The sequence below is a fragment of the Protopterus annectens genome, chromosome 2.part1, assembly GCF_019279795.1.
Source record: "Protopterus annectens isolate FY-2018-M chromosome 2.part1, PAN1.0, whole genome shotgun sequence".
Classification (NCBI taxonomy): domain Eukaryota; kingdom Metazoa; phylum Chordata; order Ceratodontiformes; family Protopteridae; genus Protopterus; species Protopterus annectens.
In genome coordinates this window covers 330409232-330423891 of record NC_056729.1, presented here as the reverse complement: position 1 = coordinate 330423891, position 14660 = coordinate 330409232, and positions in this window count along the sequence as shown.

Here is a 14660-nt window from a genome sequence, read left to right as displayed (position 1 = left end):
CAATCAGAAAAAATAAACATGACAACGCTCTAGCAAAACATATCTCTCTTTTTTCCAACCATTCCTTCAAATTTATGGTCATCGACCAGGTTACAGCAACTGTAAGAGGAGATCCAACTGGTTTTAAACTAGAGGAATTAGAACTGCTTTGGCAGATTAGACTTAATGCCTTTAATGCCCCTGGCCTCAATGAAAACTGCTCAATAAGCAGTATTTTGAAAATCAAGAGTTTATGTCGATGACAAGTTTGTTTGTACAGGTCTATTGTTAGTAGACTTTTCATTCCGGTTAAATGCCTGAGTGCTTACTAATTTTTTAGTCTCTTAGTTCTTTATTTATTTAAGCTTTCTTACAATGTCATTATTTTCAAATGTTTAAACATTTGTAATTTTTTATAGTTAACATTGTATAATTATATTTTTATATAGTTTTGGTTTTAGCTTTTCTGTAGTTAAAGTTATACTAATTTAATAGGTGTGGCTTTGATGAAATTGTTTTAGTAACAAATGCTAACGCATTATTTCATGTTGCTGTTAGAAATTTCTGCCTGCCTTTTAAAAAAAATAACACATAGTAGTTCACCGCTTAATTGTTTAATTGCTTTTTGCTTGTTGATTGGGTTCTCCTTGTAACTGTGTGTATATATAGCAAGCCTTTTTTAGTAGTAATTGTTTGAAGAAGTCTGTGTTATCAAACCAGATGAAAAGCGCTTTATTTTAACAAATTCTAATAAACTTCCTTATATTTTTGGTCGTTTGAAGTACCATTTTTCCTGCTCCGTTTCAGCTGTGTTGGTTTACTAGTTCATGTTTGAATTATTTAACTACAAGATATCTCGGGTGGTGCACAGACACAAGGGCCCTAGTAACAATCCTAATCCTTGAGAGTAAATAAACTGTCACCCTATCCTTTGCCAAACTAGTGAGTATTGTATCTATTTGACTTACAATGGAGTCACCGATGATGGGAGGTGCTACAGGTTTATGAGCCCTTACAGTACAGGCTTGGAGTACATGTAGTTCTCCATTGCAGCTGATGTGGATGTGCATGTGGTGTAAGGATTTTAACTATGTGGCTGAGGTAAGCCAGTAGGATGTCTAAAAGGCCAAGGAGTTATAGGCTAGGATTTCTTTACTATCTCACCATATATAGGAGGGATAGTGTGGAACTGTGGCAATTTAGTGTTGCTGAGGTGCTGTTTACTGGGCCTGGGTGGGACAAATAGACTAGCCTTCATTTGGCAAATAAGTGCATGTGGTGCTGTTTACTAGGCATGAGTGGGAGAAAGAGACTAACCTCAAATTTTGATTAAGGAATGCATCTCTCACAAGTGGGATCTGTTTATGTTAAAGGAAGTTTGTTGTCAGTAAACATGAGGGAGTTGCTACACTGCCTAGCAAACCAAGTTCTAATAGTCTTGCTAAGGATGAAGTTAAAGTTTGCAAGGACTATATTATCTGAAATGGTATGTGTAAACCTTAAAAAATATGTTGTTTTATGTAAAAAGATGAAAAATCCCTCTATTGATTCATAACTATCATTCTACCAACATATCATCCCAAACCCTTAAATAGGTAACCTCCTCAGATACAAAGAGAGACATGAAGAAAAAAATGTTTCTCTCAATAAATCAAAACCATATTTGCAAAACTTGGAGCTATAGCAACACCAATAACTATACCCTGTGCTTGTTTAAAAATTCCTCTTCAAACCAAAAAAAAAATTCCATCAAAGTCAATAACATATCACTCTAAGATGGTCACCTATTATTGCCTAACAGTTCATTTCTTGGATATAACTTTAGTCTAGGATCTAGAGAAATATTTTTTTTCAAGCTAATGTGTTTTGAAAGCCTACATTTATCCATGATTATTTGTATTACAGTAGTTGTCATGCAATAAGACAAAAACATAATAATTGTTAAGGGACAGATGGTACACTTACCAAGACTCAGTTCTGATGATGCTGGGACAGATTCCAAAAGAGTTGCTCTCAGTGTAAGTGATTTACTTTGGTGTAAGGTCTGTCTATAAACAGGCTTACACTGGGGACCAGATAATAAAAGACCCACTCTCAGCCTACTCTCATATCATTTGGAAATGGGCCTGCTATGTTTTTAAAAGAGCTGGATAAACTATGTGACATGTTTTTTTGTATGAAATTATCCTAGTGACTTTGCTAATGACATAAAGAGTGAAATTACATGTCAAAGTAAAGAAACAAATTCTGCCTATTTTAAAATTTGGGATGCAAAATTAACCACAGAGTCCTAGGAATAAGTGTGATTATTCTAATGCAATTATTATTACTTATTATTCAGATTCTTCTTTTTATTAAGAATATTTTATACATATATATATATATATATATATATATATATATATATATATACATTTTTAGTTTTGGATATTTTTAAAGATAAAGGTATAATTATGACATGTTATATATAGAAAAAATATAATGTCAAGGATATATTGAAATCTGGTGAGAAAACAGCATTTATTACTGATAAGATGAGTAAATTTTGGATGTGTAAACAGTGTCGCTTTATCTCTAGTTCAGATGGACCTAATATTTTATTAGGGAATTATGACAAAATTGTACCATGCCCTGGAAGATTTATGCTGTGTGAGGTCTTTGTCTTGCTTGGCATTTTATGTGGGAAAAACTGACAGGTATCTATGCAAATGGATTTATGAGCATGTACAAAATATTAAGAACAGGGATGCTAATAACGCTCATGCTAAACATCCCCCTGGATTCACTATACTTCCGTGCAAGACTAGCTTAGTCCTGCATGGAAGCGGCTGTTTAGGAGCAGGATGGCAGCATGCCAGGCATATTAATGAAGGCACACTGCTTGAGCTCCTAAATGGACACAGAGCATGTATGAGTGCAAGGGGCATGTCTGAGAGCAGAGCTCTCAGAATATACATGCCCCTGCAAGTAAGAACAGCAGGTTAGAAATAAGAATAAGTGAAACCGCTCATAGCTGTCTACATACCCCCAGCAACATCCCCCAAGTTTATAAGAGCAATAGTTAAACTAAAAAATATAAACAACCTATTTTTTATGAAACAGATAAAATTTAACTGTAGGTGTGCAGGTTTTCCCATTGCTTAGCTACATGTATTGCAGCTTAAATGGCACAAGAGGATAAAAATCAAGATATATGCAAATGAAGCAGTACTGCAATAGTATAGTGGGCAGAACACTCGCCTTACGAGCAGTCATTCCTGGTTCGAGCCTCACTCCAGTACATTCCATTTTCCATGTCAAATCACTTTATGAACAATATTTTTTGTTGCATAACCTACTAAATAACATATATTTGTGAACTGGAGTACTGCATTAAATGCAGATGTGAGGTGTCATTGTCATAATGTTGTAAAATCCACAGGTAATCACAAGTGCCCCATACAGTATATGTACACATAAATCAGGGATATAAATTGAAGGTACAATGTGGAATGAATGATAAATCCATAGAGTTTCGAAATCCACCACCTTCCCAAGAACCATTTTTATACTACTGTCTAAATTAGTGCAGGGGTAAGCAGGAGTAAGCACTATTAAGCAAGAGTAAGCATATTTAAGCAGTAGTAAGTGGGTTTAAGCCTGTTTGCATGGGGGTAAGCAATGTGCACACAGGTTAAGCAATGTTGAAGCTAACTCTCTGTAAGCATATTTAACCGGAGTTAAGCATTGCTTACCATTGCGCAAACAAATGCAAACCCGCTTACAATTGTTTAAAAGTGCCTTAATCACTCTGTATACAACAGCCGCTGTTCTGGCCAGAAACAAAATAAACAGCCTTTGCAGGTCTTGAACCCAGGACCCTGTATACTATAGTCACAATAGTTAACCACTGAGACATCACAGCAGTACATAAGATTGAGGTATCACCAAACAGAGCCTCACTATAGGAAAATCAAACTGAACATGTGAAAGGAATCTATATACAGTTGTATGTTGTATAACCTACTCCATAACATAAATATGTGAACTGGAGTACTGCATTAAGCCCAGATGTGAGGTTTCACTGTAATAATGTGTTGAAATCTTGTAATAAACACAAGGAGCCCATACAGTGTACCTACACATGAATCAGGGATACCAAATACATATATAACATGTAATTAATAATAAATCAATGCCAAACCTTCCTCCTGTAAGCACTATGACTGGTATGGGAGAGGGAGTGCACATTCGGTACAGCTCTGGGGTATCCAGGAGTCCAGAGTGATGGCAGGACTTCTTGTGAAAGACCATGACCAGAGACTGCTGCAGGGCCAGTACCAAGGTTCCCAATACAAAGCGGAAGCCTGGGACCGTCTCGCCTGTGACCTCACCAGTGCCACTGACACACCCTGATCTGGTGAGCAGGTCAGGCATCACTATGCTGACCTGAAGTGGAGAAAGGGGGATCTCTTGGATCAGTGGATCCAAGAGGCTAGGAGGATGGGGATGTCCCAGCCATGTGTAAGTATCAGTCCACTACCTGTTCAGTAATTGCCAGCTCATGTATATTATGGATAGGTATGGCTAAATATTCCTCTTATGTCTTTCACAGTGGAAGATGAGCAGGCTGTGAACCAGGAAGCCCATGCCTGCAGATTGCAGCTGTTGCGACGCAAGACAGGTTAGTAATATTCTTGCATGTACTGCCATAGGAAATAAATCTAAAAGTAGTAGTAAGGTAATCACCTGTATAAAACCTGTATTGTTTAAGGCATGTACTGCATACACCAGAGAATATGGCAATACGAGTCTCATATAGGTTGTATGTAAATAAAAGCATAATAGCCTGACAATAAAGGCCTAACTGCTGGACTGCATGTGTTTACTCTGGTATCATATAATAATGTAGAATTGCAATCTCTTAATATTACTGTTGTATTAAGCACTGTTATCCACACTGTGCTACATAAATAAAATGTGTAGGAATGTCTGTATATGATTGTTGTAATCACAAGAGGTCATATAGTCCAACTGAGAGAGACTTAGAAAACAGTGAAAGGATAGATAACATAATCCATAGCACACTCAAATGAGACGTGAACTGTTGTATTTTTAGCACACACCACCATGGTTCAAATCCTGGGAGTGGTAGTAGGCTGCATGCAGAATCATACCCCACAACTGTACAGACATGTCCAGAATGTCCAGTTAATTGGCCCATGTCCATTGCCTGTCACCCTGTCCCCTTGGTAAATCAGTAGGATGATCCCAGATGTTTAGGCAGCAAATAGGAAATACAACTGATTGTCAGACAGCTATAAGAACAAACCTGTCACTCTAGCATCTCCCAAAAATGTTGTGAGAGTAATAATCCAAGAAAATGTCCCATCTCCATCCCCATGTTGTGAAGCTGTGACCAGAGTGTGTGCAGTAACAGAGTGAGACATATATGCATAATACTAATGTGGAATCTGGTAATATGTGTGGCAACATTCAGGTCTGTCAGATATGAAAACTGTGCCTATAAATAAAAGATTGATATCTTGTACTGGTACTGTTTACTCTGGTATTTTATGGCATTGTGAGTGTTGCAGTTGCTCTGAATAATAAGGTATTACTCATCACTTTGACACACACTGTGCTACATGATAAAACTGTCTAGGAAATCCTGTATAAGAGTGTAGTAATTACAAGGTCAGATTGTAAAACCACAGGAGACTTATAGACAGAAATCAGAGAAGAGATACACAGCAATATCTATATAGCACACTCAACTGTGATGGACACTTTTAATTTTAGCAGACACAGCCACCATGGTTCGAATCCTGGGAGTGGTAGTAAGCTGTATGCAGAATCATACCCCAGAAGTGTATAGAATTGTCCAGAATGTCCAGTAAATTGGCCTATATCTGCCGGCTGTTACCCTGTTCCTCTGGCATATCAGTGTGCTAATCTCTGACATGCAGGCAGCATTTCATGTCATATAACTGACTGTCAGGCCTGTACATATTTGGGAAATATCAATGAAAACAAACCTGTCATTGTACAACTCACCAAAAGTTTAAGAGGGCAATAGTCAAAATATGTCCCGGTTCACCTGCATGTGGTCAAGACATGCCCAGAGTGTGTTCAATAAGAGATGGACAGGTATATGCATAACATCAACCTGGAATCTGGGAACATGTGTAGAAACAGTTAGGTAGTGTTAACAAACAATACATCCACAGGTATACCAGGTAAGAGGTATATGCTGCAGTAAAACTCAGTTCATGTATATATTTGTCTACATCCATACCACTGTCCAAAGTAAGCCCATAGGGTCATGTACTAAAACCTGTAAGGTACAGATCATAGCACTGACTTGGAAACTAATGAGAACTACTACAGGAATATACTAGTTGTTAATTGACACCCCCCCACCATATCTGCAGCAATAAACTAAATACACAACTCAATCGGTATGTTCTCCATTAACTTTATTGTTGGGACAGATGTCCTATTGTTTGATAAATACTTAAATTTGTTCCTATGCATGTGCCATGTTGAAATACTCCCACATTGGTGGCATACTACCATCATTGTACCTGCATGCTGTTGTAATGGCCACTGTGGTTCTATATATGCATGTGTTCTGTTTGCTATGCTATGCAACTGTTCCATATCTGGTGTTTTGGGTTAATGGGAATATCTATGCATGCTGTTATACCTAATCCTGGAATATGTTGACTATTACTAACCCACATATGTTGTAAAAATGAACACCATAGAACGTTTGGGAAGGCCGATCCCAGTGGACCCACCTGTCCCACCTCATCTGGCCGTGGCACTGGGCACCAGTACATCTGGGGCCCACCCCGGGACCTCCTCGTCTGCTGGCCCTACACCACCTTTGGGTGGAACCACCTTATGGGATGGGGCTTGCCCCCCCAGGAGTGAGTGTGGACAGGACACTGTCACCCATCGCCAGGTCCAGGGCATGGTCCGTAGCGAGCTCCACAGGGAGTTTGGAGATCTGCTAAACCAGCTTTGGGGCCACGTGTCAGAACTAGAGGGTAAGCCTGGTGCTCCTACTCAGTCCCACTGTATCCACTAGGGGGCTCATGGGTTTCCGATTTCCAAACACCCATCCCCAGCAAGGTGTTTAGCCCCCACATGTGTCATAGACTGCCCCTGTATGCTGTCTTGTCTGTTATCCTACCCAATCTACCTCCCCAAATATACCTACTATCCCTCCCCAACATCCTACTCTCACCTGACAAAAAAAAGGCAATCTGTTTCCCCCAAAAAAATCTTGCCCCATACATAGCTGTCCATTTTGCACACGTCAACTGGACACATGTAATCTGGTCTAATTGGCTTCACAACATATTATTGTTTGGGTGTCCAAATATATCTCCAAGGTCAGTGTATATGCACAGCTGTTGCTGTAGAAGAAATGGGCAGCTATGGACCTTCCCTACACCCGTCCCCACATCCCTAGCTATTTTCACTACTGTCTTTCCCTCTTTGTGCCCCTTTTTCACCACTTTCCTATCCACCCTTTTTCATTTCTTTCAAAGAAATTAGCACGGGGGTAAGTGAGAGTAAGCACTTTTAAGCAGCAGTAAGCGGGTTTAAACCTATTTGCATGGGGATAAGCAATGCCTACACAGGTTAAGTAATTGAGAAGCTAAATCAGTATAAGAAACTGTAACTGGAAGTTAGCAGTGCTTACCTCCGTGCAAATCAGTGCAAACCCACTTACAACTGCTTAAAAGTGCCTTAATTACTCTGTATCCAACGGGCCTTGTTCTGCCCAGCAACAAAATAAAGGCTTAAACCCATGATCCTACACACCATAGCCAAAGTGATTTACCAGTAAGCCATGTCGGGTATACATAACCCTGCTGTTCACAAACATATCATCCAGCACAGTCATTCAACAGTACAGGAAATGCATTTATACATGTAGATGTGTGTGTCTGTGTGTGTGTGTGTGTGTGTGTGTGTGTGTGTGTGTGTGTGTGTGTGTGTGTGTGTGTGTATATATATATATATATATATATATATATATATATATATATATATACATTCATATATATATATAAATATATATGCACACACACACACACACACACATATATATATATATATATAGAGCTATATAAATATATACATACACACACACATATATATATATATATATATATATATATATACACATATGCATACATCTATAGATATGTATGTCTACATATGTATATATATATATATATATATATATATATATATATATATATATATATATATATACACAGATATATATCTATAGATATAAAAGAGAACATAACAAATACATATATGACCAGAGGCACCGTTAATGGGGGTGAGGGGGCCCAATTGCACTGCAGCAGGGATAGTAAGGATGCTATGAAGGGTTGTATCTGCACACAGTCAGGTTCAGGAACTATGGCAGATGTAACCCTGACTCCACAGCAGTAGTGACGGCAGTGCGTGAACTCCAAGGGATGTACACATGAGTTGACCTTGCAATTATGCAGAGTTGGAGGGACATGTGTAGGGCAGACTGACCATATACTGGCAAATGCAGATAGCCCATGCTAGTATACCCCTGCCAGGAATAGTGACTGCTGTAGTACACATAACAGTAGGTGCAACAAACCATCATGATAAGGGCATGCACACATATGCACCCACGAAGTGTATGCATCGTGGTCAGCATCAGCACAACTAACACATTTGTTACACACTGCATTTAAATGTACAGGACATATGTCACATATCTGGCTCATGTAATGCTAACATATGCAGTGATGTGGTCTCATGGCATATTAAGGAAGTGGGCGTCATATCAATAAGGGTGTGTACACTCCCCATAGCCACTGTAAGGTTTGATGGTTGTCAGTGTAATAGTATTGTATTGGTCATACGTGCACCGCTAATGTTGAGATCTGTAAATCAGACATCAGGCATTCACAAATGACATCTGTCCTCATATCATCCCAGGTATGTGTTGGACAAACACAAAGGGGTTGCGAGCATTAGTGCCGACATAACTGATACAGTAATACACATTCAGCAATGGCGTGTACACCTGTGAGGTATCGTGCACAGTACATGGCAGGGTGCAGAACAGGTGCACAGCAATACCGTGTACATGGGTGCAGTGTTTTCCAGGGGAAGGGGCATCACCTACTAACACAGCCCATGCATCACACAGATGTATACTGTTGCTAGCATAAATTGACTATAGCTGCACTGCATGCTGTTGAGTACCATATGTTATGCATGTTGACAGATGGGTAATGGGAGGTCTGTGTGTACTATCTTTGTGCAACCTTACCTGTAGGTGTGTGTGGGGGGGCTATTTTGTCTGTAAGTGCAATCTGGTGGAGTGGAGGGGGGGTTGATGCATGTAGAGTGTGTGTGTGTGTGTGTGCATGTGTGTGTGTTTGTGTGGGTGTCCATGTATGCACTTGTGTGATTGTGGGGTTGTTCATACGTCAGTACTTCCCTTTGGAATTGTACAGTGCATGGACATGGACTGACACATGAGACACCAGGATTACTTGTCTGATATGTAATCTCAGGACAGCTGATAGTATAATAAGGTCTGTAGCATGGAACAATCATTGGGAGGGAAACTAGACGCCAGGTATACCTTTAAAATTGCAATCAGCAGAAAGGTGAACGACTACCCACGTATGCTGCACTACAGATGCATTGGGGAATTACTACACAATACCAGGGAATGTATCCATATATTAATATTGTCCACATAATAAGTTGATTGAGCAGCAAATATTGGATCTACTGAGCAATAGTTACATATGACACTCCAGTGCATGACATTATTGAGTGAACATAGTAGCCCCTAACATATGGGAGCCATACTCACAATATCCAAACATACCCAGGGTGAACACTGGATGACCAGCAGTGAGGCCTTGTAAAACCTACTCCAATCAAGTCAAAGAGATAATGGAGTAATAGGTCATGTGTTATGATCAGTTGTCTAGGCATTCAGAAGAATGATATGTTAATGAGTGGTATTAATGAGTGTATGTTACCAAGTGTGATGCTGGATGGGGAACTTACATGAATAAACTTGGGACTGTCTGTAAACTCAGGAACAGGTAGGTATTATGGTGGTATTTTAGGGTGTGTGTGTGTGTGTGTGTGTGTGTGTGTGTGTGTGTGTGTGTGTGTACGTGTATGTGTGTGTGTGTGTGTGTGTATATGTGTGTACTGTTATGCAATGCCATACAGGTCTTAAAGTGTGTTTCTTGTTTTCCCCTCACAGGTGGTGAGGTGGGTCAGGGTCCCTCCTGCATGCAATCTGATGTTGGTGTCCATACAGACACCAAAAATGATGATAGGACTGTTGAGGCACAGGCGGGATTGTCAGTGGCTGAAACTGCGCCATCATTTGGCATCCCCGTTATCCACCCAAACCCCACACACAATCACAGTGCCTATAGATCCATCACCAGTGGCCATAGCAGAGGGACAATTGTCAGTTTGTGGCAGTGCCAATGAGAGTGTGGTATCTATGCCTGCTGTGTCTGGACACAGCAGGCATAGCCAGATGTCTAGCAGGGCACCCATAGGTAGATGTACCAGGCTGCTCATGGGAGGGCCGCTGGTCATCATGCCCCTGGCAGAAGTGCCACAACTGGTACCACCAGACGCATGTTTCAAACTGTCATGGGGGCACAGGCACATATGGAACTGTACACCAGACAGGGTCTGAGGCTGCAGAGGGCTGCTTTCTCATCTGTAAGTGACAACATCCATGAACTTGCAGGTGCCCTACGTGATTATACCGAGGTCATGGATAGACGGTTGGGTGAGATGGTGGGCCTCATCGACCATGGATTGTCTGTGCTAGAACATGTGGTGGGAGTGGGGTGATGGCCGCGTGGAAGTAGGCCAGCAACACCAACATCTGGTGGTCGACGTGGACATGCAAGGACATCAAGCTGCTCCCATAGTGGCAGTACCAGCCCCAGCATTGCGGGGGGGGGCTCTGTCCACACCACACCACAGCAGGCCACGTGCACATGGCCCTGGCCAGTCCCAGGAGGGTCCTGGTTCCAGCGGACATATGTCATCATCAGGGGAGAGTAGCACATCGAGGCCTGTGCGTGGACGTGACCATGGAACCCCTGGCAGGCACAGTCTGCTGTCCATGGCCGGAGGTGGTGAACTGCACACCCTGCCAGGTATGGTCTGCAGCTCTCCAAGAAGCACCTGTATAGGGCAGCCACATGGCAGAACTGTGATCATGCATACCCACACTATACAAACACACATAGGGCAACCCCATACCGGTTCCAGTGGACATATGTCATCATCAGGGGAGAGTAGCACATCGAGGCCTGTGCCTGGATGTGGCCATGGAACCCCTGGCAGGCACAGTCTGCTGCCCATGGCCGGAGGTGGTGAACTGCACACCCTGCCAGGTATGGTCTGCAGCTCTCCAAGAAACACCTGTATAGGGCAGCCACATGGCAGAACTGTGATCATACATACCCACACTATACAAACACACATAGGTCAACCCCATACCTACACACAACACATCACCACGACCATATCAGCAAATTACACCCCTCACCCACACACATGGTGTCAAATGTATGGCCCACCCTGGGTCTCTGGCAAGCAAACAACACACCCTGTGCATATGAAGATACCTGTGCCACATCCTTGTCATCCATAACATCGATGCAGGGACAGGCTAATATGGTTCTGATGCACACGGTGACTGTACTACAGTGTATCACTGTACTGCTGTGTAACATGTTGCCAGCAGTAATGTTTAATGTTTACATGTCAGGTAGTGTAGCTGTCCAACAATGATGCACTATAGCTGTTAGTAACACTGAGTGATTGTGGTCTCCATAATGTTATCCATTTGTGTTGTAGGTGTACATGTGTCAGCAGGAGGATGGTCTGCTGTCATATTTCACAAGGGGTATGGTGCTATGGTGACACCATGGCTGTGCCATATCCTCGGTACAGTTGAACACATGTCACAGGTCTGTATAATGGTTACTGCCTGTGCTACATGGACAGGTGACCCCCCCCCGGGACATGTATATTCAGCAACCTGAAGTAGATCCCTCCACATATACGCACACTCTTACTTGGCAACACTAGGACTAGACCCTACCTAGGTATGTAGTGTTACTGATGTGTTTGGCTTTCATTGCACACACCACACAGCATTTAGGATGAGGTGTGTTCCAGGTTACATGTTACATGCAGAACATTCCCAGGCATATACAGTATGGTAATGGGGGATGTAATGGTTGTATATGGACAATACATAGTGTGACATACCATCATATACACATTAACAGACACATAGGCAGACACACATCTGAGAGATCTGGGCCTAACAGTGCTAACTAACTTGTCAGTGTGTCCAATGTGTTACAGGTAGGCTGCACACAGCACATGCATAACTAGGCTGGATTGTGTTTTCAGTTACCTGTATAGTTGATGGTGACAGTGGTCACCATACAGTGGTACATGGGACATGTACCAGGGTACCATGGTGTAATGACAGTGTACACAGCACCCACACCCCACTGTGGATATTGTGCTCACTGGAACCCATGATGACACTCTGACATACCCACCATCACACATTGACCAGGACTGCAATACAGCCCATTGTCCATCCCAACAGTGGTACTACAGGGATATGCATCTAATGCACATGCCACAGGTATAGTAGGGTGATGCATTGTCATGCCTCTCCTATGGGCAGCAACATCACTATCCATAAAGCTGTGTGGCAATATGTATTGTAATAGGATTTTGTGGCCTCGGAATGCTGTACTCTACAGATATACACACATTCACACACACACACACACACACACACACACACACACACACACACACACACACACACACACACACACACACACACACTTGCCAGAACTCAGTGGGTATCCCATGCCTATCAACCCATTTGTACGACAGTGTTGTGCTGGTACTGCAAGGGTCAGGTAGCCTTTAGGGACAGGAGTGTAACAGGGTACATGTAATGTCCGGTACAGCAGCAGCCACATCTAACTATGGCAATGGGTGTTGCAGTGGGTGTGAAGGCCCCTATGGTATTCCCAACTACAGGTATACTAACACACAGACACTGACATCCTCAGTAATGAACATGTACACATTTGTCAGTACTGGGGTGCATTGCTGCAGGTGGTCATAGGTGTGTACCTGGCTATTGTCCATGGAGAGATGGGTTGTGTAGGAGATGTGTGTGTACAGTGGTATCATGCCCCCTGCCATTTGCCAGCAGACAATCTATCTACAGACACCACTGCGGTAACCCTCAGGGTGAGAGTGACATGCATCAGCCAATCCTCTGGATGCCTCCTGCAAATGGCCAGTGAGGTGATCCAGTTGACATGTCTGTAACATGTATTATAAAACATGGTTAGTATCTGTGTTGTAGACCTGTACAGAAGCATGTTCTGTTGGCTGTGGTAGTGTAGTGCAGGTACCTGTGGCATGTGGTGCATACAGGTTGTTGTGTTCTATCTTTGCCAGTTATAACACAGCTACACAGACATGTCAGTGTCAGTCAAGCATAGGTTGCCTGTATGTATCCCAGCTGGATACCCACCATCTGCACATCTGTACAGGGCCTGACAGACAGCTTGCCAGCTAGCTATGTAGTAGGATGAATGTGTCAACAGATAGACATCTGACACCAATATGTATGCCATTACTACATGTTGGCAGCTCTCACTGAGATGTGCTATACAGACAGTAGTCTACAGTTAATTTCCACATGTCAGGTCATTATCCAGTAAGGGATATATACTGTGACACAGCTCACACACCAAGAACATGACAATGAGGACTCAGAGTCCATCTATGCATGCAGGGGTGCTTGTTGCCAGTACTACAATTAGCAATCGACTCTTGCTTGGGAAAGCACTGTCAATAGTAGTAACGGCATGATACACTACATGCCAGTGTGACAGTACATAACCTGGGATACTAACCTTGTATGTAACAGATTCACATGGATAAGAGTGTTGTACACATTTTATATACTCAAGTGTCCCAGACATGACACTCACACCTCTTGCTACTGTATTGACAGCACATAGAAGCATGTTATGTACATGGCATTACATACACTTATTACAGATGTCATTACCTTGCTATGTTATCAGAGTGGGATGTGAGCACTGGTTACCAGGGCTGAGCCATGCTTAGCAGGTGTCAGCATTGCAATATAACAGCTAAGCAGATTTGTGCACTGGTAAGCGAAGCCTACATTGTGTAAGCGCCTGTACGCTTAACCATACGTTAGCAGTGCTTAGCTTCATGCAAACCCATGCAAACGCACTTACAGCTGTTCAGAACTGCCTTAACCACTCTGTATCTAACAGCCCTTGTTCTGCCCACCAACAAAATAAACAGCCCTTGAACCCATGACCCTGTACACTATAGTCACAATAGTTAACCACTACATCATGACAGCTGTGAAGACAGTTGTTGTTTTTCCAATATATCTGTCAGTACACATATTGAATAGTATTGAACAATTGCTGTGACTTCTACAACTGTGTAGTACTTGTTAGTGATATTACTGTTGCATCACATATGTTGTTATATCTACATGTACACATATCAGATACATATGGTGTGATACATCT